Source organism: Callospermophilus lateralis, unplaced genomic scaffold, assembly GCF_048772815.1.
Source record: "Callospermophilus lateralis isolate mCalLat2 unplaced genomic scaffold, mCalLat2.hap1 Scaffold_309, whole genome shotgun sequence".
NCBI lineage: Eukaryota > Metazoa > Chordata > Mammalia > Rodentia > Sciuridae > Callospermophilus > Callospermophilus lateralis.
The window spans coordinates 489,177-512,567 of NW_027513711.1; the positions used below are offsets into that span (position 1 = coordinate 489,177).

The 23,391-nt window shown below is 37.0% G+C and overlaps 1 pseudogene; it reads right to left on the reverse strand.

Moving 5' to 3' along the window:
* Positions 1–501: 501 nt before the first annotated feature.
* Positions 502–22,728, reverse strand: LOC143388735 (splicing regulator RBM11-like; annotated as a pseudogene).
* Positions 22,729–23,391: the final 663 nt, after the last annotated feature.

Below are 23,391 nucleotides of genomic sequence, written 5' to 3' on the forward strand. Positions count from 1 at the left end.
CACAGAAAAAACTTGAGTGAATGTAAAAAATAAAATGTTATTAACAAAGGAAACAAAGTCTATTTATAACATATTCACTAGGAACCACATGCAACACTTAAATATTTGCATTACTTTCTTTTGGCAAATCTAATGTTCCTAATTACAGCCTAATTGTACTTGAATATTATATTAACAATATAGAGAAATCACAGTACCTTATCCACAAGTGTTCAGTAGCTGACTTTTAGTTAATAGTTTAATGAAATTTCATCATCAGTACTAAAATAAAATTATACAAAGTATATTTTTATTTGCAATGGGTCAAATATATTATGACATACAAAAGTAGTACATTATATTATTTTTAAAAGCTTTTATCATTTGAGGCAAAAATTGAATAGCAAATCAGATAAGTCATGTTTTCATATATTTCAAAAACGACAAGACACTCAAGAAATTGGTCAGTTTTCTTTAAACAGAATTGAGATCAATGAAGATATGTATTATCTGAAGGTAATACTAATATATTTTCTTTTTCTTACAATTTCGGAATTTTTGGCTGAATTCATTTCCTCTATTGTTTTCTGTGCTACTATCACTGTCACTGGTTTGCTTTTGCCTCTTTCGGGTATTCATCTCATAAAGGTCAGAGTCACTTGGTTGTTGGATAGTGCCGCAGTCTCTCGGCTGGGATGCCGCAGTCTCTCGGCTGGGCACAAATCACGAGTCTCCACACAGCTTGTAGATTCAAACAGCAATTCTTTATTCCCGAACTCACACCGGCCGTCTACAAACACGCTCTGGGGGAATCCATGTTCTCTGCTCAAATCCACACTCTGCCCTAATCCACTCTCTCCCAAATCCACTCTGCATGGGCTTCTGTCTCCCAAAATATACTGTCTGACCCTAAGCACTCAAGAGGAACTCAGCAGCAGGATACACCCTATTCCAAAAGAGGAACACCCTAATCTCCTATTACTAAACCGCCCTATTCTAAAGGGGAAACACCCTACTCTCCTATTATGCTAAACTGCCCTATTCTAAAGGGGGAACACCCTAAACACGGATCCTGCCCTGGTCCTTGAGCAAGGTCACCTTTCAGAAGTCCTTCCACTAGACAGCATGGGAGTAAGCTGGCAAGGAATTTGTCATACCTACTTGGCTGATGGCTCCCAGCATCTCCCCCCTTCTGATTAATTAAACAACAAGTAATGTGGCTTAAGGACCGTGCCTGGTAGGTTGTCCAGTTCAACATATGGCTCTTACCCGTCATCGGAAAACTGACCTTTAGGTAACTGACCTTTAGGCGTCAGCCTCCTGTCTTAGGTTGATACCGTTGCAACTGGATCATACCCGTCACTGACTGCCGGTCCAGCATATAGCCATTGGCCCCCAAATTTAGACCATCACTAGCAGAAGGGAGGAGGATACAGAAATGCCACGACACCAAGCCAATTGACAGTTCCTTTGGAAAAATTGCATCATTGGTGACACCATCAGCAAAGATCACTGGTGACACCATCAGCAAAGATATGCCAGCATTACCACAAATTGCTGCACTAAACGTAGTTACATAGTCCAGGCAAGTTCTGTAAGCAGTTCAAAGGGGAGAAATCTATCAATCTGTCCGTCTCCTCCCAAAGTCCGTTTCATCCCAAAGTAAGTTGACTCCTTGATTGAGCATACTTGTTGAGTTATATTCATTGGGATGAAGATAGGAATTCTGGCAATGATGGTAAAAAGACATTAACCTGAAAAGAATTATTAAATATAATGAAAAGGAAAGGTGAAAGTAAACAAACAGATCTGTTAACCTACTTAAAAAACAATCCTTAACAGCTGTTTACCTGATTTAAATTAGTAAACAAGCAGATATGTTAAGCACCTTTAAAAACAATCTTTAACAGCTGTTTACCTAATTTAAATTAAGCCATTTAAATCACGTGAATAAAAAAAAATAATAATAATTTGGATCCATTTTCTCATGAGTGCTCCTCATATATGAAATACGCACACACAGACATACAACACAAAACACAAATGTGCAAACAAACGTACAACACATAAGATAATAATAAAGGCCTTGTAGCTTTACCTAGGTGAAATCTCCATTGCAATGTTTAAAAACTCCACAGTCAAAAAATAAAACTGATCAGAAAAACATTAACCTAGGTTTGTATGAGCTCAAAAAATAAAAATAGAACCTTATGATGTGGGAAAAATGCAATAATAAAATAGATATTGAAAAAAGCATCCTTGTTAATCACTGTTGCAGATGTAAGAATGGCCAAGCTGGAGTTCTGGATATCAGCTGTTATGGATTTGAGTCAAATCATCTTCTTTTCGATCTGTAGAAATCGTTTTAGTTAGTCTTTCTGGAATCCAAATCGGCTGCTGTTCTCCCTGTGGAAACACACAAACAGAGCCCCGACTCCAGACAATCACTGGGTCTGGACCTTTCCATTGTCCTGTTAGAATATCTTTCCAAAGAACTTTAGGCTTATGCACATTTTTTAGATACATATGCCTTTCCGCAGCACTAAGTCCTGATGAATCCAAATTTAAAAAGTTTAGAGTAAAAAGTGTTATTTTAAGTTTATCTTTGGGGGATATATACCCCTTTCCAATTCCCTCTTTTTGTTTTAGTAAGTACGTTTTAATAGTTTGATGAGCTCTTTCAACTATGCCTTGTCCCTGTGGATTGTATGGAATTCCTGTTATATGAGTAATACCAAATGATGAGCAAAATTGTTTAAAAGAGGTAGAGGTATAGCCAGGACCGTTATCAGTTTTTAACTGTTTAGGAACGCCCACAGTGGCAAAATTTTGTAAGCAATGAGCTATAACGTCTTTAGTTTTTTCTCCGGCATGAAGGGAGCCCATCAAAAATCCGGAAGAAGTATCAACTGTAACATGTAAATATTTTAATTTTCCAAATTCTGGCAAGTGTGTGACGTCCATCTGCCAAATATGGTTAGGTATCAGTCCTCTAGGATTGACTCCAAGATTAACTTGTGGTAAAAGGTCACACAATTTTGACATTGTTTTATTATATGTCTGGCTTGTTCCTTAGTTATTTTAAAACGCTTTTGTAAAGTATTAGCATTAACATGGAATTTTTTATGAAAATTCGTAGCTTCTTCTAGTGTAGAGAAAATATGTATGTCATGTGTAGTTTTATCTGCTAAATCATTGCCCAAACTAAGGGCTCCAGGCAATCCTGTATGTGCTCTAATATGTCCTATAAAGAATGGATCTTTTCTGTCCCAGATTAGACTTTGTATAGTGGAAAACAAAGAGAAAACAGTAGAAGAAGGGGAAATCCTACCAGCATCTTCAAGAGATACTATAGCATTAACTACATACTGACTATCAGAAAATAAATTAAATACAGAATCTTTAAACATTAAAAAGGCTTGTAATACTGCATTAAGCTCTACCTTTTGAGCTGATTGTTTGGGTACTAAAAATGTAAAAGTTTGATCAGGGGTAACTACTGCTGCTGTACCATTATTTGACCCATCAGTGAATATATTTGGAGCATTCATGATAGGGGTTTTTCTTGTCATTTTTGGAAAAACTACAGGATGCTTAGACCAAAAAGACAACAAAGGATTAGATGGTAAGTGATTATCAAATGAAACATTAGATTTACACATGATTATTGCCCAAGTATTTAACTCATTAGGTAACTCATCAATTTGATCCATAGTATATGGAGTAATAATTTTATTGGGAGAAATTCCAAACACTCCCTTCGCTGCTTTTATTCCTTTGAGTATTAATTGTCCTACAGCCTCAGGATACCTAGTAAGAATAGTGTTAGGAGAATAAGATAAATGTATCCACAATAATGGACCTTCTTGCCAAAATACTCCTGTAGGAATATTTTTTGTTGGTAGTACAATAAATAATAAAGGCAAACTTATATCAATTCTATCCAAATGTATATTTTCCATATATGTTTCAATAATTTTCAATGCCTTTCTTGCTTCAGGAGTTAACATGCAAGGTGAGTTTGGATCTGATGGACCTTTTAGAATATCAAATAAAGGTCCCAACTCTCCTGTTGGTATGCCTAGATAAGGCCTTATCCAATTTATGTCTCCCAATAACTTTTGAAAGTCGTTAAGTGACTTGAGTTGATCTACTCGTATTTGAATTTTTGGTGGACGGACCATGGTTGAGGATAATAGAACTCCTAAATAATTAATTGGAAAATTTAATTGTACTTTATCTATTGCTATCTCTAGATTATAATTTTTTAATAAGTTTGTAAGTGTGGCATAACATTCCAGCAATATGTTTTTATCTTTATGTGCCAATAATACATCATCCATATAGTGAAATATTTGTAGTTCAGGATTTTGATTTCTAAGTGGCTGGATTGCTTTATTAACATATATTTGACACATAGTTGGACTGTTAGCCATCCCTTGAGGGAGTACTTTCCATTCATATCTCTGATCAGGACCTTCATGATTTAATGCAGGGATAGTAAATGCAAAACGTGGACTATCCTCGGGATGAATTGGAATTGAAAAAAAACAATCTTTAATATCTATGGCTAAAACATGCCAGGTTTTTGGCAAAGCAGACAATTGAGGAATCCCTGATTGAGCAGGTCCCATAATAACCATCTCATTATTAATGGCTCTTAAATCTTGCAATAATCTCCATTTACCAGATTTCTTTTTAATGACAAAAATGGGAGTATTATGGGGAGATATGGAAGGTTGTATATGTCCTTCCGCTAATTGTTGTTTGACCAGATCATGGGCTACTTGTATCTTTTCTTTAGTCAGGGGCCACTGAGGAACCCACACTGGTCTTTCTGATTTCCAAGTAATTTTGATTGTCTCAGTGGCCCTTTCTGAAAATCCAACCCATGTCTGTCTGTTCCTTGATCTATTTGAATTGGTGCTGCTATACCTTGTCCTTGTTTTCCTAATCTTTTTTCTTTCCTAAAACCTTGTCTAGCCCTAGTAGTGGGCGCATTAGGATTGATGTTATTTGTTAATGTCAAACCTAATTGATCTAGGACATCTCGTCCCCATAAATTTATAGGAAGATGATCCAATACATAGGGCTGTATAGTTCCCTCACAACCTTCAGGATCCTTCCAATCTAATATCATTGCACTTCTATGGGGATTAGTAGCCACTCCTAGGCCTCGAAGCGTTTGAGTGGCTTGTTGTAATGGCCAATGTTTTGGCCATTCCTTACTAGATATGATGCTAAGGTCTGCACCTGTGTCCAGTAGCCCATTAAAGTCGTGTCCTTGAATATTTAGTTTTAACATTGGGCGAGAATCTAAATTTAAAGACAACATAGCCCAATCTACACCTGTGGAGCCTAATCCCCTGGAACCTCTTTTTACACTATGACTAGGAAATTTATTATGTAGGCTGGGTATTATTAACAACTGTGCTATTCTGTCTCCAGGTGAAATTACTGATATACCTCTTGGAGAACTAGCTATAATTTTTATTTCACCTACACAATCGGGATCAATTACCCCGGGACTTATCATAAGTCCTTTTAATGTAGATGAACTACGTCCCAATAATAAGCCTACTGTCCCTTGGGGAAGAGGTCCTTTTACTCCTGTGGGAATGATTTGAACTCCCATCTCTGGAGTTAGTACTGCTCTGGCAGAGGCGCAGATGTCCAACCCTGCGCTCCCTCGGGTTTGTCTGATGAGGGATTTAATGGACAATGTGTCCTGGGCACTACTCTGATGGTGTTGCTGGGTTCCTCCACTGCCCCGTATATTTGTGGTTGTGGGCCCCGGAGCATTGGGCCCGACTGTCCGTTTTTTGGCAACGGAGCCTGATGCCTTTCTCCACGGTATCGTGGGTAAATACCTGGTCCTTTTCCGTTTTTTGGTAAGGGAGTACCCTCTATGGTAGTTTGAGAACGGCATTCATTAGCCCAATGTCTCCCTCTACGGCATCGTGGGCAAATACCCGGTATTCTATTTCTTTGATACCTAGTTTTGTTAAATCCTCCTCCTATGGGGCAACTCCTTTTAAAATGTCCTGTTTGTTCACAATCATAGCATGTTTTTGGCCTGGTATCTAAAGCCTGTTGTACTGCAGCTGCCAAGACTTGCCCTTGTTCATTAATATCTCTACATAATTTAATATATGTGTTTAAATCTTCATGTCTCCATGGTCTAATAACCTCTCTGCAGCAACGATTTGCTTGGTCATAAGCCAGTTGTTTTATTAATGGCATTGCTTGTTCCGTATCCCCAAAAATTTTGGCAGCCGTTTGAATTAGCCTATCTACAAAGTCAGCGTAAGGTTCATTAGCTCTCTGTATTACCTTAGATAGCTGACCTTGTAAATCTCCATGTCCTTGTAAAGTCTTCCATGCCCTAACTGCGTCTGCAGCAATTTGTGCATATATAGCAGGATCATATTCAATTTGTTGCCGCTGACCCTCATAAGGTCCTTTTCCTAGCAACATTTCTAAATTTCTTTGAGGGTAACCGGCTGCTGCATTTCTCCTAGCTGTCTCTGCACAAAATTCCTCATTGGCAACCTTCCATAACAAATATTGTCCTCCATTTAGCACAGATTTACACATGCTAGCCCAATCTGCAGGCGTCATGTCCAAGTTAGTAATGGACTCGACCATGCTCACCGTGAAGGGAGCTTGGGGACCATAGGTTGTTACAGCCTCTTTTAACTGCTTCACTGTTTTAAAATCTAAAGCACGGTGAATTCGCTGCCCTCCTACCTGTTCAAGTACAGGGCATGCTAATCTTTGAGGTCCTGTCTCAGGATTCCATTTATCAACTACGGGGTTTGAGGGCCACTCAGCTGTCTCTATCGGTGGGGCTGTTGGTTGAATTAAACCCTCTTGTGATAAAACGGAGTTAGTAACAGCCTCCTGTTGTGGCCTTTTTCCTAACAACCCCTTTTCCTTTAAATTTTCTTCCTCTGTCTGACTAGCTGGAGAGACCTTCTCTTTTGCTTGATCTAAAATGTCTTTCACCATGTTCTGAACCTCTAACAATTTACTTAACATCTTTTCAGTTTGTTTTAATCTACTATAAAGATAACACAACCCAATAAGATAACACAAAACAAAACCGAAACTGAATGAAGCAAAAACAGAATAAAAAATCGTTGTATCAATTTTCTCTTCCTCAGGGCCGACAAACTTCAAACCTTTAGTCAACCATTTTTTCCAGTTTGCCTGAGAAATTTCTAGGGATAGGCAGCTTGAAAGAAAAACAAAATAAATCAAAAGAAGAACACATTGTTTTCTGAAATGGTCACCCATTCTCTCGCCTTCCCTCAGGGGCGAGCAATTTCACTTACCTCCAAGTTTCAGACGTTCCCCGTACGGGCCACCAGATGCCGCAGTCTCTCGGCTGGGCACAAATCACGAGTCTCCACACAGCTTGTAGATTCAAACAGCAATTCTTTATTCCCGAACTCACACCGGCCGTCTACAAACACGCTCTGGGGGAATCCATGTTCTCTGCTCAAATCCACACTCTGCCCTAATCCACTCTCTCCCAAATCCACTCCGCATGGGCTTCTGTCTCCCAAAATATACTGTCTGACCCTAAGCACTCAAGAGGAACTCAGCAGCAGGATACGCCCTATTCCAAAAGAGGAACACCCTAATCTCCTATTACTAAACCGCCCTATTCTAAAGGGGAAACACCCTACTCTCCTATTATGCTAAACTGCCCTATTCTAAAGGGGGAACACCCTAAACACGGATCCTGCCCTGGTCCTTGAGCAAGGTCACCTTTCAGAAGTCCTTCCACTAGACAGCATGGGAGTAAGCTGGCAAGGAATTTGTCATACCTACTTGGCTGATGGCTCCCAGCATCTCCCCCCTTCTGATTAATTAAACAACAAGTAATGTGGCTTAAGGACCGTGCCTGGTAGGTTGTCCAGTTCAACATATGGCTCTTACCCGTCATCGGAAAACTGACCTTTAGGTAACTGACCTTTAGGCGTCAGCCTCCTGTCTTAGGTTGATACCGTTGCAACTGGATCATACCCGTCACTGACTGCCGGTCCAGCATATAGCCATTGGCCCCCAAATTTAGACCATCACTAGCAGAAGGGAGGAGGATACAGAAATGCCACGACACCAAGCCAATTGACAGTTCCTTTGGAAAAATTGCATCATTGGTGACACCATCAGCAAAGATCACTGGTGACACCATCAGCAAAGATATGCCAGCATTACCACAAATTGCTGCACTAAACGTAGTTACATAGTCCAGGCAAGTTCTGTAAGCAGTTCAAAGGGGAGAAATCTATCAATCTGTCCATCTCCTCCCAAAGTCCGTTTCCTCCCAAAGTAAGTTGACTCCTTGATTGAGCATACTTGTTGAGTTATATTCATTGGGATGAAGATAGGAATTCTGGCAATGATGGTAAAAAGACATTAACCTGAAAAGAATTATTAAATATAATGAAAAGGAAAGGTGAAAGTAAACAAACAGATCTGTTAACCTACTTAAAAAACAATCCTTAACAGCTGTTTACCTGATTTAAATTAGTAAACAAGCAGATATGTTAAGCACCTTTAAAAACAATCTTTAACAGCTGTTTACCTAATTTAAATTAAGCCATTTAAATCACGTGAATAAAAAAAAATAATAATAATTTGGATCCATTTTCTCATGAGCGCTCCTCATATATGAAATACGCACACACAGACATACAACACAAAACACAAATGTGCAAACAAACGTACAACACATAAGATAATAATAAAGGCCTTGTAGCTTTACCTAGGTGAAATCTCCATTGCAATGTTTAAAAACTCCACAGTCAAAAAATAAAACTGATCAGAAAAACATTAACCTAGGTTTGTATGAGCTCAAAAAATAAAAATAGAACCTTATGATGTGGGAAAAATGCAATAATAAAATAGATATTGAAAAAAGCATCCTTGTTAATCACTGTTGCAGATGTAAGAATGGCCAAGCTGGAGTTCTGGATATCAGCTGTTATGGATTTGAGTCAAATCATCTTCTTTTCGATCTGTAGAAATCGTTTTAGTTAGTCTTTCTGGAATCCAAATCGGCTGCTGTTCTCCCTGTGGAAACACACAAACAGAGCCCCGACTCCAGACAATCACTGGGTCTGGACCTTTCCATTGTCCTGTTAGAATATCTTTCCAAAGAACTTTAGGCTTATGCACATTTTTTAGATACATATGCCTTTCCGCAGCACTAAGTCCTGATGAATCCAAATTTAAAAAGTTTAGAGTAAAAAGTGTTATTTTAAGTTTATCTTTGGGGGATATATACCCCTTTCCAATTCCCTCTTTTTGTTTTAGTAAGTACGTTTTAATAGTTTGATGAGCTCTTTCAACTATGCCTTGTCCCTGTGGATTGTATGGAATTCCTGTTATATGAGTAATACCAAATGATGAGCAAAATTGTTTAAAAGAGGTAGAGGTATAGCCAGGACCGTTATCAGTTTTTAACTGTTTAGGAACGCCCACAGTGGCAAAATTTTGTAAGCAATGAGCTATAACATCTTTAGTTTTTTCTCCGGCATGAAGGGAGCCCATCAAAAATCCGGAAGAAGTATCAACTGTAACATGTAAATATTTTAATTTTCCAAATTCTGGCAAGTGTGTGACGTCCATCTGCCAAATATGGTTAGGTATCAGTCCTCTAGGATTGACTCCAAGATTAACTTGTGGTAAAAGGTCACACAATTTTGACATTGTTTTATTATATGTCTGGCTTGTTCCTTAGTTATTTTAAAACGCTTTTGTAAAGTATTAGCATTAACATGGAATTTTTTATGAAAATTCGTAGCTTCTTCTAGTGTAGAGAAAATATGTATGTCATGTGTAGTTTTATCTGCTAAATCATTGCCCAAACTAAGGGCTCCAGGCAATCCTGTATGTGCTCTAATATGTCCTATAAAGAATGGATCTTTTCTGTCCCAGATTAGACTTTGTATAGTGGAAAACAAAGAGAAAACAGTAGAAGAAGGGGAAATCCTACCAGCATCTTCAAGAGATACTATAGCATTAACTACATACTGACTATCAGAAAATAAATTAAATACAGAATCTTTAAACATTAAAAAGGCTTGTAATACTGCATTAAGCTCTACCTTTTGAGCTGATTGTTTGGGTACTAAAAATGTAAAAGTTTGATCAGGGGTAACTACTGCTGCTGTACCATTATTTGACCCATCAGTGAATATATTTGGAGCATTCATGATAGGGGTTTTTCTTGTCATTTTTGGAAAAACTACAGGATGCTTAGACCAAAAAGACAACAAAGGATTAGATGGTAAGTGATTATCAAATGAAACATTAGATTTACACATGATTATTGCCCAAGTATTTAACTCATTAGGTAACTCATCAATTTGATCCATAGTATATGGAGTAATAATTTTATTGGGAGAAATTCCAAACACTCCCTTCGCTGCTTTTATTCCTTTGAGTATTAATTGTCCTACAGCCTCAGGATACCTAGTAAGAATAGTGTTAGGAGAATAAGATAAATGTATCCACAATAATGGACCTTCTTGCCAAAATACTCCTGTAGGAATATTTTTTGTTGGTAGTACAATAAATAATAAAGGCAAACTTATATCAATTCTATCCAAATGTATATTTTCCATATATGTTTCAATAATTTTCAATGCCTTTCTTGCTTCAGGAGTTAACATGCAAGGTGAGTTTGGATCTGATGGACCTTTTAGAATATCAAATAAAGGTCCCAACTCTCCTGTTGGTATGCCTAGATAAGGCCTTATCCAATTTATGTCTCCCAATAACTTTTGAAAGTCGTTAAGTGACTTGAGTTGATCTACTCGTATTTGAATTTTTGGTGGACGGACCATGGTTGAGGATAATAGAACTCCTAAATAATTAATTGGAAAATTTAATTGTACTTTATCTATTGCTATCTCTAGATTATAATTTTTTAATAAGTTTGTAAGTGTGGCATAACATTCCAGCAATATGTTTTTATCTTTATGTGCCAATAATACATCATCCATATAGTGAAATATTTGTAGTTCAGGATTTTGATTTCTAAGTGGCTGGATTGCTTTATTAACATATATTTGACACATAGTTGGACTGTTAGCCATCCCTTGAGGGAGTACTTTCCATTCATATCTCTGATCAGGACCTTCATGATTTAATGCAGGGATAGTAAATGCAAAACGTGGACTATCCTCGGGATGAATTGGAATTGAAAAAAAACAATCTTTAATATCTATGGCTAAAACATGCCAGGTTTTTGGCAAAGCAGACAATTGAGGAATCCCTGATTGAGCAGGTCCCATAATAACCATCTCATTATTAATGGCTCTTAAATCTTGCAATAATCTCCATTTACCAGATTTCTTTTTAATGACAAAAATGGGAGTATTATGGGGAGATATGGAAGGTTGTATATGTCCTTCCGCTAATTGTTGTTTGACCAGATCATGGGCTACTTGTATCTTTTCTTTAGTCAGGGGCCACTGAGGAACCCACACTGGTCTTTCTGATTTCCAAGTAATTTTGATTGTCTCAGTGGCCCTTTCTGAAAATCCAACCCATGTCTGTCTGTTCCTTGATCTATTTGAATTGGTGCTGCTATACCTTGTCCTTGTTTTCCTAATCTTTTTTCTTTCCTAAAACCTTGTCTAGCCCTAGTAGTGGGCGCATTAGGATTGATGTTATTTGTTAATGTCAAACCTAATTGATCTAGGACATCTCGTCCCCATAAATTTATAGGAAGATGATCCAATACATAGGGCTGTATAGTTCCCTCACAACCTTCAGGATCCTTCCAATCTAATATCATTGCACTTCTATGGGGATTAGTAGCCACTCCTAGGCCTCGAAGCGTTTGAGTGGCTTGTTGTAATGGCCAATGTTTTGGCCATTCCTTACTAGATATGATGCTAAGGTCTGCACCTGTGTCCAGTAGCCCATTAAAGTCGTGTCCTTGAATATTTAGTTTTAACATTGGGCGAGAATCTAAATTTAAAGACAACATAGCCCAATCTACACCTGTGGAGCCTAATCCCCTGGAACCTCTTTTTACACTATGACTAGGAAATTTATTATGTAGGCTGGGTATTATTAACAACTGTGCTATTCTGTCTCCAGGTGAAATTACTGATATACCTCTTGGAGAACTAGCTATAATTTTTATTTCACCTACACAATCGGGATCAATTACCCCGGGACTTATCATAAGTCCTTTTAATGTAGATGAACTACGTCCCAATAATAAGCCTACTGTCCCTTGGGGAAGAGGTCCTTTTACTCCTGTGGGAATGATTTGAACTCCCATCTCTGGAGTTAGTACTGCTCTGGCAGAGGCGCAGATGTCCAACCCTGCGCTCCCTCGGGTTTGTCTGATGAGGGATTTAATGGACAATGTGTCCTGGGCACTACTCTGATGGTGTTGCTGGGTTCCTCCACTGCCCCGTATATTTGTGGTTGTGGGCCCCGGAGCATTGGGCCCGACTGTCCGTTTTTTGGCAACGGAGCCTGATGCCTTTCTCCACGGTATCGTGGGTAAATACCTGGTCCTTTTCCGTTTTTTGGTAAGGGAGTACCCTCTATGGTAGTTTGAGAACGGCATTCATTAGCCCAATGTCTCCCTCTACGGCATCGTGGGCAAATACCCGGTATTCTATTTCTTTGATACCTAGTTTTGTTAAATCCTCCTCCTATGGGGCAACTCCTTTTAAAATGTCCTGTTTGTTCACAATCATAGCATGTTTTTGGCCTGGTATCTAAAGCCTGTTGTACTGCAGCTGCCAAGACTTGCCCTTGTTCATTAATATCTCTACATAATTTAATATATGTGTTTAAATCTTCATGTCTCCATGGTCTAATAACCTCTCTGCAGCAACGATTTGCTTGGTCATAAGCCAGTTGTTTTATTAATGGCATTGCTTGTTCCGTATCCCCAAAAATTTTGGCAGCCGTTTGAATTAGCCTATCTACAAAGTCAGCGTAAGGTTCATTAGCTCTCTGTATTACCTTAGATAGCTGACCTTGTAAATCTCCATGTCCTTGTAAAGTCTTCCATGCCCTAACTGCGTCTGCAGCAATTTGTGCATATATAGCAGGATCATATTCAATTTGTTGCCGCTGACCCTCATAAGGTCCTTTTCCTAGCAACATTTCTAAATTTCTTTGAGGGTAACCGGCTGCTGCATTTCTCCTAGCTGTCTCTGCACAAAATTCCTCATTGGCAACCTTCCATAACAAATATTGTCCTCCATTTAGCACAGATTTACACATGCTAGCCCAATCTGCTGGCGTCATGTCCAAGTTAGTAATGGACTCGACCATGCTCACCGTGAAGGGAGCTTGGGGACCATAGGTTGTTACAGCCTCTTTTAACTGCTTCACTGTTTTAAAATCTAAAGCACGGTGAATTCGCTGCCCTCCTACCTGTTCAAGTACAGGGCATGCTAATCTTTGAGGTCCTGTCTCAGGATTCCATTTATCAACTACGGGGTTTGAGGGCCACTCAGCTGTCTCTATCGGTGGGGCTGTTGGTTGAATTAAACCCTCTTGTGATAAAACGGAGTTAGTAACAGCCTCCTGTTGTGGCCTTTTTCCTAACAACCCCTTTTCCTTTAAATTTTCTTCCTCTGTCTGACTAGCTGGAGAGACCTTCTCTTTTGCTTGATCTAAAATGTCTTTCACCATGTTCTGAACCTCTAACAATTTACTTAACATCTTTTCAGTTTGTTTTAATCTACTATAAAGATAACGCAACCCAATAAGATAACACAAAACAAAACCGAAACTGAATGAAGCAAAAACAGAATAAAAAATCGTTGTATCAATTTTCTCTTCCTCAGGGCCGACAAACTTCAAACCTTTAGTCAACCATTTTTTCCAGTTTGCCTGAGAAATTTCTAGGGATAGGCAGCTTGAAAGAAAAACAAAATAAATCAAAAGAAGAACACATTGTTTTCTGAAATGGTCACCCATTCTCTCGCCTTCCCTCAGGGGCGAGCAATTTCACTTACCTCCAAGTTTCAGACGTTCCCCGTACGGGCCACCAGATGCCGCAGTCTCTCGGCTGGGCACAAATCACGAGTCTCCACACAGCTTGTAGATTCAAACAGCAATTCTTTATTCCCGAACTCACACCGGCCGTCTACAAACACGCTCTGGGGGAATCCATGTTCTCTGCTCAAATCCACACTCTGCCCTAATCCACTCTCTCCCAAATCCACTCCGCATGGGCTTCTGTCTCCCAAAATATACTGTCTGACCCTAAGCACTCAAGAGGAACTCAGCAGCAGGATACGCCCTATTCCAAAAGAGGAACACCCTAATCTCCTATTACTAAACCGCCCTATTCTAAAGGGGAAACACCCTACTCTCCTATTATGCTAAACTGCCCTATTCTAAAGGGGGAACACCCTAAACACGGATCCTGCCCTGGTCCTTGAGCAAGGTCACCTTTCAGAAGTCCTTCCACTAGACAGCATGGGAGTAAGCTGGCAAGGAATTTGTCATACCTACTTGGCTGATGGCTCCCAGCAGGATAGTCCATTCATAGGAGCTAGGTCCAGCATCTAGATCTGGAACATGACTCAGTGAGGAAGACCCAGACGTGCTACTGGGAATTGGGCTGTCATCTCATAGAAAGGAAGCTGCAGCACTGGATTATGTGCATGCCGCTGCTGTGGGGGAAAAAAAAGTCAACTTATATACCAAAACAAATCCAAAATGCTAAGTTAAATGCACATTAAAAAGTCTAATGCATGTTAAAAGTAACATGAATTATGCAAATAGTCATGAGTAAATCAAATTGTATTTTGGTATAAGAAAGGCAGTGACTTCATAGTAGGAATGTGGGAGCTTCCTTAAATCCTTAACATAAACATTTAAAGGTTTATTAGTTTACTACAATATAGATTATCAAAGAAATATAATGCAAACCACATATGTAGTTTTAACTCTTCTAGGAGCCACAATATAAGAATAAAATGAAACAGATAAAATTTTTTACAAATGTATTAATCTCAATATATGATAGAGACATGATAACTAAAATTTCTAACTACTCACAGCAGATTAGAAATAAACTGTGATACCTTGAACTTGTCTTTCAACTCACTTCCATCTCTACCAGAGGGGGGGGAGAAAGAGAGAGACAGAGAGAGAGAGAGAGAGAGAGAGAGAGAGAGAGAGAGAGAGAGAGAAGAATAGAATGGAATATGTTGAGAAAAATACTTTCATAGTTTCAGGTAATGAGTGGTTGTTCATTAATATTATCTATATGAGCACCAAATACTATGAATGTTTTTCATGTTCTTCATAAATTTGTGTCATATATATGCTAAACTAAATGGGTATCAAACTTACCAATTTATGAAAGAAAAAATATTCTTGAGGTAAAGCAGTATTATTAATGGGAAAAAACTGCATGGGAAAGGAAGGTCTGCCCAAGATTTCTTCATTTCTTTTGAGAAATAAAATGGAAAGCAAAAAAAAATCCTTAAAATTCTTAGGTACAAATATTCTTTTCTCTTAACAACTTAATGAGGGTTGTCCATAATCAGAAACAGAGACAGAAAGATCTTCTCTGGTAGCAGTTAGAATTAAATATCTTTAACAAACACATGCAAATAATGTTATTATATTGATAATGTAGTGTCAAAACAATACATTAATTAATTATTTCATTATGAAATATTAAAATTTCAACATTCAGAGTCACATTTGGTTTTCTGATATGAAAATGTTAGACCAGCGCTTGTATTTATATAAAGACATACAACATTTAGATAGTAACAGAACAATAGCAAGTCATTAATCATCACTGGACATACAGTTCAATCTTCTACAGATATACAAACAAAGAGGGAGAAATTATCATCAATTTATTTTTAAAGTATCTTTACTATGTAAATATATAAACTGTACTCCTTCCTAAATGGACTACTAATGTTAACATAAACATGTTGACTGATATCTTTCAGGCATTAAGATAATCAAAACATCTCTAATTAAAAAACTGTGGTGTTCCCCAAATTTCATTTATACATGTGATCGTTGCTCTTATGGAGATGTTATAAATCCTGGCTAGGTTCTGCAGCTACTCTTCAATAGTCTACTAGCTCTACAGTATATCCTAATTTTAATGCTAACCACTAATCCTTAGGCTAGGAAGCATACTCTAAGGGAGGCTGAAATCAGCACTGGCAGATGGGAAGAAATGACAGAATGTAGTCAGATGGATGGGGGAGACTCCATTTATAAATACTGAGAGTAGTATCCCAGAAGTCAGTAGAAGTCAGAAGTCCATACTTCATTAAGAAAGAAATTAGAAAAATATAAGTTGTTCCATAGGGGTAAACTGAATAAACATTGAGGCTGCTGAATGGCTGATCAGAAAGTTCTCATCACCTTAAAAAGAGTAGCTCTCATATAACAGTGGGGTTAAAAAATGAACAGGAAGAAAGGATGTGAAAGATAAAAATATTTATTAGTGAGAGGAAGAAGAAAAATATGGGAGCCCAGTTAGGAGACAAGGTGAAAAGTGAAGGGAAATTACAGAGTAGGGAAGACTCCACAGCAGAGGTGAGATAAGCTGCATTATGAAAACAAGTGTCAATTGTCTAAAACCAGTATTTTTCCCACGTGAATCTTTGGACACATAGTTGTCTGCATGGAGGAATCACATGTAAATTAAAAACTGTTATGGATTGATACATTCTCTTCATTTTCAGTTAATGAAACCCTCAGTACCTTAGAATGTGGCCATATTTGAAAACAGGATCATTGCATATGTCATTGGTTAAGACATGTTAATACTGGAATAGGATGGATCCATAACCCTTTATGACTGGTATTCATATAAAAAAGGAATATTTGGAGATAAAAACAGAAGAACAACATGTGAAAATAAAGGCAGAAATGTGGGTAAAGCTTCTGTCATTCAAGGAATACCAAGCAATGCTATCAAAACAACAGAAGAATAGGGGAGAAGCATGGGATAGATTCTTCTTCATAGCTTAGAAGAAACCAGTGCTTCTAATATTTTGATCCTGGATGTCTAGCCTCTGAAATTTTAAGGCAATTAATTTCTGTTGTTTAGGCACTCTATAGTACGTTGTTACAGTGGCTCTAGCAAATTAAAAATTAGTTCAATTAAGAGCAAGGCATAAGAGGCAATAAGAAGTCAAAAAATCCATTTACAAGGAAGACTAATGAAGACTAGATTACATTTGCACATCACAACCAGGACATGATAACTCATTCTCATACTTCCTTTATGAAATACCAAATACTAGAAAAAAGTACTACCAATGAAATGTAGTGTCATGGGATATACATATGACTTTTTTGACATTATAGTCTAGACTCTGAGATGATTTACAAACTATGTATCAAACATAAGATAGTTATACTGCAATCTTCTATTGCCTATCTATTCTTTTAAACTCCAAATCCTACAAATATTTTGTTCTTTTCCCAAACCCAAAGAAAATGAAGTAGTTTTTTGCTCTTGGTATTAAAGAAGAGGGGAAGCTATTACATCACATATATGGCTCAATCCATAAGTCTATAATGATTCCCCTATCTTAGTAGTAATTTTCCTTTTGTTGAATACTTACAATATATTCAGTACTTTAAGTACCTTGTATTTATTATAAAATTTTATTCTCATAAAAACTTTTTAAGTATTATTTTAATTTTAGAGATAAGGATACAGAAAGGTAAAATAACCTCCTCAGAGTCACAGCATTAATAAAGTGGCACTGGCAGAATTCAAATCCAGGTAATCTGATTTTATTACCTACTTTATTAAGTTCTCTTTATTCTCCCCAATATAGAAATTCTGGGGAGAATAAAAGTATGGAGCACACTTATTTGGGGTTTAGTACTTCTGCCAAAGATAATTCTGGGAATTTGCCAGTCCCAAAAGGTCACTCTCCCATGCCTTAGGGGGCTGATACAGTTAACAAAGGATAGGATGTTTGGTTATTATTAGTTTATTTGAAAATATTCAGTTCTGCCAAAGACAACAAGAAAACAAACAGGATGGACAAAATTCTTAAAAATGCTTAGTGTAGATTGTAAGTAAGTTAGCAGTTTATTAGTAGCAACAGAACTGTGAGGGATAAAATAAGCAAGAAACCTAGGAAGCCAAGATAGAATTCATAATATATACTAATGGATAGTGAATGATTTAGATCTTATTAACACACAAGAGAGATGGATACCTACTCCTGATCATGCCTAACAGTTATAATATAAAGAATAGTAGTGTACAGTTTATCATATTTATTTTATCATTTATATTTATATTCTGTTGCATAAGTCTCTTAATAAGTGTTTGTTTATGTAGTACTTAACTTGGGCACTTTAAAAGTTAGGGAAATTTGAACTCTGGGCTCCTAACCTTATGTGTCATTTTAATGTCATAGTTTGTGATCATTTTCATATTGTAGTTTCACTATGAACTGTTGGGCAGACTTCCTGAGATTGTTTTGATTAAAGCTTTAGTCAGTTGCCTGAGTTTTTTAATTAGGAAAACTCAAAGAATATTACTCAAAATGTTTCTCCGTTGACAGTTTCATTCATGTATGATAATGATTAAAATTTAATAGAACCTTTATATATTAACAATAGCAAAAAGAAAATAAGGTAATCAAAAATTTTGGTGTGTCTTGAAATCATTTTTAACCCATGCAAACTCTTAAGATTTCTCTCATCTTCCTTGAATCTATACTTGATAAGGGAATTGTGTTGAATTTTCAGTAGATTATTTCACATGATTGTTTTATTCAAATCATCCCTGCTCTTCCTAAACCCCTAGATATTTACCTCTAGGATGGCATGCTTTGCTCTTGTTGACACGAGAAATCATTGATTACATCTGTCTTTTAAAAAGAAAAAAAAATCTGATAAGTGAAACTAGTCAGGTATTTTAAGAAAAATGAATATAATGGAAGTGGAGAGGTAACAATAAAAACAATATATAATTTATATGTCTCTCTGTGTATATTCTAATTATATGCATATATATTTGTAGTATAGTTGCTGACTCATACTACCTGTAAAACTGGCAGTTTTTGTTGTTGCTATTATTTCTGTCATTTAACAATATGAAAGCTATTCTTAGATTTCTGACAGTATTTGTCTCATAGGATATAGTTTTCCAAATCCTGTGTTCTAATATTCTGGCAAAGATGTAAAACATAGATCAATTCAGCTTTCTCATTTCATAGATGTGAAAACTGAAATATAGGAAGTTGAGTCATTTTCCTAAAAATCATGAAACTTGCATTTATGGTAAAGTACGCTTAGCAAACTTGGTAAAATGCAAATTCTCCTTCATGGGCTGGAGAGGAAGCCCCAGTTTCTGCATTGCTAATAAGCTGTTAGGTGATGCATGGGTATGGAAGCACACTTCAAGTAGCAAGGGAATAGCATAGCAAATCATGCAACCTTAATAGCCAGTATGTAGGACAGTGACTTTTCCAAGACCCATGGGATTCTGAGCTCATTGTCTCAAACAAAATTATTATTTTTGTCTAAATTGTACCAATACTCTTCTGATGTGTCCAGTAATTTATTACTGTTGACTTATGAAAATCAAGTGCATACAAATGACTAATTTACTGTACTAAAGTCACTTTAACACAAGGGTGTTGTGAAAGAACATGAAATGTGTAATTTTAAATTCATGTCCTGGTGGCTAGATATTAGGGCTAAGTGACTCAGCCTCCATGAACTTCAGTTTGCTCATTTTTAATTGAAAAGAATAGTTACAATACTACCTCATAGAATTGTGAAGCTCAAATGAGATAATGTAAATGTGTGATATGATAGATTGTAAAACAATAATCCACTGTTTTCCCTTTAAATGCATTTTCTTTTAATTCTGTTGAATAATTTCCAACTGTAGATCTTCTCCATGCAGTTTCATGGACTACTTGAATCTCCTAGGTTATACATTTAAAAATGCAAATCTACCTACCAATCAGAATCTCTGGAAATTGCCCCAGGAAACCACATTCTGAACAAACGTACCCAGTATTTTTTCACACAGTTTTTTAAACCTATGCTTGGGAAATCCTAGTTTGTTTTGCTTGTGTAGTCAGATTTCTTGTCAGTCATTGTCCACATATTTTTATAAATAAGTGATTGAATATCTTGATTTTGTATAACACATTGAATCAATATTTATTTAATGAATTTGCATTGGTGGCTCAGAACTAAAATTTAAAATACATTTTTGCCTTTACTTTTGCTTTTGGCCTCTATCCTTGAGGGATCTTAGAGTTTCACCTATACAATTTTGTTTTAACTGCTGCTATAACCACATAAACACCTGTCTTGGTGACACCAGTGGGTCAATTGTTTCAGGTTTGGGATTCTGCTGTCCCCAAAGGCTCTTTATTCTTGATACACACAAATAGGCAAATGGACTAGTGAACTTCTGATGGGGGTCTTATTTGTGTTGCTCAAATGTGTACAAAATAGCTTATACCATAAATATGTTGCTATGGCTTTTTGGATTTCACCTGAAAATGTTCTGTTGTTTCTTATTTTATGACCTTAGGTCATTTAATCTGATTAATCATCACTTTATTCATATGTAGAATATGTGAAGAGTAAGGAAATTTAAAACAACACAGGACTTGGCATGGAGTGAGTGCTAAATAATCATATGCCATATGATTATTGTTGATATGAATGCTGTTGATAACAAATCCATTTTGTTTTCAGAAATAGGGAAAGAGAAGGAAGGAGATTTTCGGGTACACTTTTTGGGATGAGATTGTGGTTTAAGGGGATTATCATAGATAATCCCCTTAAAGATTTGTAGGATTTGGAGAGATGGGGTAGTGTGTTCTAGGGTGAATGCAGTAAGTGGTAGATTCTCAGCAAATTTAAAGTCAGATACTGCATCCATTGTAGGGTATGAGAGAAAGAGCGTTAATGATGACTGGGATCCGCTGGCCCAAGGGACTGAAATAATGGGGGTTGCTTTTGCTGAAATTGTAGAAGATACAGGTTTGTAATGGCTGGGAGTGCAATGGAGAGCTCAATTTAAGAAATGTTTAATTTGAGTTCTTATTAGATAATTCTTGAGGATGTCGAGGGCCTGGATCCATCCACATTGACAACCACAGTTACCTCTTGAATTTTCGGTTATGGAAAGCAAAATATTGGTCCTACAGATTCTTTCTTGTGAATTCTGGATGTAAAACTCTGACAAAGTCTCCTTTTAGAAAGTAACGACATTTCTCCATTTTGAAGCCATCTGCCACTATTCCTCATCAGCCTCACTGACGATGATGTTGTCAAGAGCTCACTCTCTGGGTTGCATGTGACAGAAACACAACTTAGATTACTTCAAGAGGCTAATCAATGTTAACTTAAAAATGCTTTTAAAAAGCCCAAGTATTTGGATATCAAAAAAATTAAGTGTTTAATGGAAGCTACATTACTATCCTTGAGAATCCTTGTGTTATTTTACGTTAATCAGAAATATCACCTATGCTCTGTGCTGATATAAGCCTTGCATATAGAATTCCAGGATTCTGAGTAGATGATAGTCGCGCCTTGGAAGCAAGGTGGTAAAAGGCTGCAGTGTGTGTTCCGAATTTGCAATGTGCCGACAAGAAGAAGCTCATCCGATTAATGGTAGTACTTCCAGTTTGACCTAGGTTTTGAGGATTCATCCACTCAGCCAGCCTTTCCACAGATAATGAGTGCTAGGTTTGGACTGGTGAGTGAGTTTGGAAGGACTCTTTCTCTTCAAGGGTGACATATCAAAGGGGGAGAAAGAGAGCACGTAAAAAACAAATGCCATCTTAGTTCTTTATGCACCAGGGATACAGATCATTTTCTTCCTAGTAATATTCACAAGCGCATTACTATAATTCTTAAACAGGATTCAGAGCTGGACCCTGTCAAAGGTTAGGATGATTAGTAGGAATAGTTTTAAAAGAGTCAGTTTTACTTCTACTTTGGCACATGTTTGAACAATTGTTAACATAAAATTTAAAAATTAAATATGCCCAGGGGTTTTAATGATCTTTTATGGATTTCCCACACATTGTAGCAAACTTTTCCTTAATAACATCTGCAGGTCACCATGTAGAGTGTAGGCAAATTGAAGCACCAGGAGGGCATAATTTTGAAGAGATTTTATTCAGTTGTTGAAATTCCTATCAGAGGACTGATCTATCAGCACAGAAACCCTGTCTATCTGTGATTACCTTACCCAGCTCCTAAGCACAGAGCAAACTCAAAATAGATACTAGCACCACATGAGTCATGAATATTTTAATCATATGGTTAGAGGAGTGCTTAAGAGCATTTCTGGGTCTGTATGGCTGTCCTGCCACGTTCTCTGCTTTTTCTGTAAAGTCATCTAGCCCTATGTGCCACAGCCCTTTCATCTCTAGAGTGAGGATCCTCACCACTTCCAGGCCATGCAGTCGCTGTGAGAATTAAGAATCAATACAGGAAAAGTACTTGGAACTGTGACTGGAAATTTCTCACTAAGTATTAGTCATTCATAGTATAATTATCATTATCACTGTTACGGACAAATTTGTACTTTAAATTGGTTATTTATATGCTAAATCTAAATTATAAAAGGTTTTTTCCTTCTTCTTGCAATTTTACTTCATTCATTGTATGTTATTGTTACATTCTCACTAATTTATAATCCGCCTCTTCCTTTGTGAACTGTCTTCCCAATTCACTGTTTTTCACCAATTCCATCATGACATTAAACCATCTTGTGCGACCATATTTCCCAATGAGTAATCACATCGATTATCAAGTCTGAAGAAAGAGCTCAACAAAGCTGTCTGCATACATCTTCACAATCAGAATTTCAATATATAAATAATGGTATATTTATATGTTTTACTAATTCAGAACTGTTACTGGGAAAGACAAACATATTTAGTAAAAAGTTGTAAATACAGAACGTTTTCAGTGTACGTATTTCCAAGCCAATGTTCTCCTTTTTTCTAAGAGCAGCCACATGATATGCATGATATTGGTTAGCCTTCCCTCATGATCAGGCAAGGATAATGTTCAACTGCCATAGGAGCTGCTGCTTGTGAAGGTACTAAAATGTTTTGTTGCTAAACTTTTGCTCTGTGATATTCATTATGCTGGTAAGCTACCAGCCATGCTCTTTCCCCCCTTATACATAATGCAAAGATAAATGTGCAAACTTCCCTGATAAAATTGATGCTTATCAATTAACATCTAAAGCAGTAGGATTATGTTTATATATATTTTAAACTATCAATAACAATGCTGGCCCATTATATCCAACTTCATGTAATTAAAGTTGTTAGACATTTTAGCCAGTAAATGTATGCTTTCAGATAAATTTGGAAATAACATATGAATGCAGGAGTGGACTAATGA